The following is a 2369-nucleotide window of genomic DNA, read 5'->3' on the forward strand; positions in this document are numbered from 1 at the left end:
CAAATTTTTGTGCACCGGGCCTCTAGTATAGGATAAACACCTTGGATAGCACCTGAGTTTATGCTAATGAGGTGAGTCATATAGCTTGATGGAGGCTGATCATGCTGGAAAGAGCAACTAACTGAGATTACAGGGATGGGGGCTTTGAACCACCATATGGGCAAAACTCCAATAAAAATTCTGACCACCAAAGCTCAGGGAGCTTCCTGATAGTGAGCACACTGATGTGTTGGAGGGTGATTCACCTGGTTCCCAGAGAAGAGGGCATAGAGTATCTATGGGACCCCACCCCTACCCTCCCCCCCAGATCTCACCCTATATGTCTCTTCACTTGGTTGCTCTTGATTTGTATCATTTATAATAGAACTGAAATCATAAGTATGGTGCTTTCTTAAAGGCCTATTGGTATATAGAGTTGTTGCCTCTGGGGAAGAAAAGGATCTGGGGTGTGAGGCAGATGAACATTTTAATGCATATTTATACGTTTGAACTTTGTACCATGTGCACCTGTTGCTTTATTCAGTTAAAAGCTATTTTTAAAGGGAAGAGAAGTAAGTTAGTTTATGTGTATTGACTAGAAATGATGTACATGATGTATTGTTAATAAAGCAAGCTATGGAGTAATGAACATAATAGTAATAATAGTAATAGACATAATAGTAATCTACACTAATAAAAGAGAAACATGCAAATTTGTGTCACTCCGCTACACCCACCAGCCAATCAGAGCGACTATGCAAATTAACCCAACAAAGATGGCAGTTAATTTGCATACACAGACATGGAGCGAAGACTGAAGGCTCTGGCCGGAGTGAAGACTGAAGACTGAAGACTGAAGACTGAAGAGGCTTGGCTTCCCCGCTGTGGCCCGACCAAAGGCCTGGGTCCCGGGTGCTGGAGGAAAACCGGTGCCAGCAGCCAGGGGAAGGAAGGCCTATTGCGCAAATCTTCATGCAATGACATAATAATAGGCATAATAATAAAAGGAAAAGAAGTGAACAGTCCCCTAAGCCCATGTGGGTACATGTTGTGTGAGTGCAGCTCCGAAACATGGGGAGGGTCACATAGCAGTCAGCTAACTTGATTAGCTCAGAGGGGTGAATGACAGGATAGAAAAAAATTTCTGTTGTTTTCTTTTGTATTATTTTAAATGACAAAACAACACATGCTGTTGCGACAAATGCAGGTTTGAACAAGTGTATGTTATTTTTATAATTTGGAAAAGGAAAGGAAGGAAGAGAAGGTTGAAGAAAAAATACCTTGCATCAGCCCTACCTGGTTTGGCTCAGTGGATAGAGTGTCGGCCTGCAGACTGAAGAGTCCCAGGTTCGATTCTGGTCAAGGGCACATGCCTGGGTTTCGGGCTCGATCCCCCCAGTAGGGGGTGTGCAGGAGGCAGCCAATCAACGATTCTCTCTCATCATTGATGTTTCTATCTCTCTCCCTCTCTCTTCCTCTCTGAAATAAATAAAAATATATTTAAAAAATACCTTACATCATCATGCCCACATTACAAACCCAATGAACAAATCAATAAAACGAACAGGAGTTCTCATCCACAGATGTGCTTGCCACCAGAGGCAGACTTATCTACCCCCTCCCTTTGTTCTGACACTTGGTTGCTCAAGTTTCAGGAACACATACTTAATATACAGGCATCCATCTTACTCTCTCAGAACCAGCCCGGTCCTTCAGGACAGGGGTCTTCTCCTAACCCTGCAAGACCTATAGGACCCTGTATGGTAGAAGGAACATATCACTGTGTTGTAAGTAACAGAAACAAAACCAAAATTTAAATGCCCATCTGTGGTTAAGAAATTTGTCCTTACCCAATATCTATCAAATCCTTGGAAAGCAAAATATGATAGGGAACAAAAGCATGATGATGCTGGATGCACCTGAGACAGGGCACGTTGTAGGAGGCAACAGTGTATACAGAAGTGCTGTGGTGTGAACCCACTTTACAGTCCTCCCCATGGTACCCAGCCTGGCAACCCGGAGCACAGATCAGTCTGAATCCTTTTCCTTTCCCATGGTAGCAATGGGCATTGTAGCCCTTGGAAAACAACTAATAACACAAATCTTATTACCCAACTTAAGGTGAAAAAAAATGCTTATGCACATCAAACAGGCAAAGATTTTTTTTTTAAGCCTTGGCAATAAAGGTGAGAAAGGGGTAAACAGTTCATCTTACACGTTACTGGTGGGTGTGTAAATTAGTATAGTTATTCTGGGATGCAATATGGCATGCATCAGGGACCTAGAAATATTTTACACCCCTCTAGGATTCTAACTTTGGGAAATACACAGAAATGCTATCAGAGATTTGGTCCAAGGGTGTTTTGTGCAGCATTATTTATACTGAAATA

Source organism: Myotis brandtii, unplaced genomic scaffold, assembly GCF_000412655.1.
Source record: "Myotis brandtii unplaced genomic scaffold, ASM41265v1 scaffold569, whole genome shotgun sequence".
NCBI lineage: Eukaryota > Metazoa > Chordata > Mammalia > Chiroptera > Vespertilionidae > Myotis > Myotis brandtii.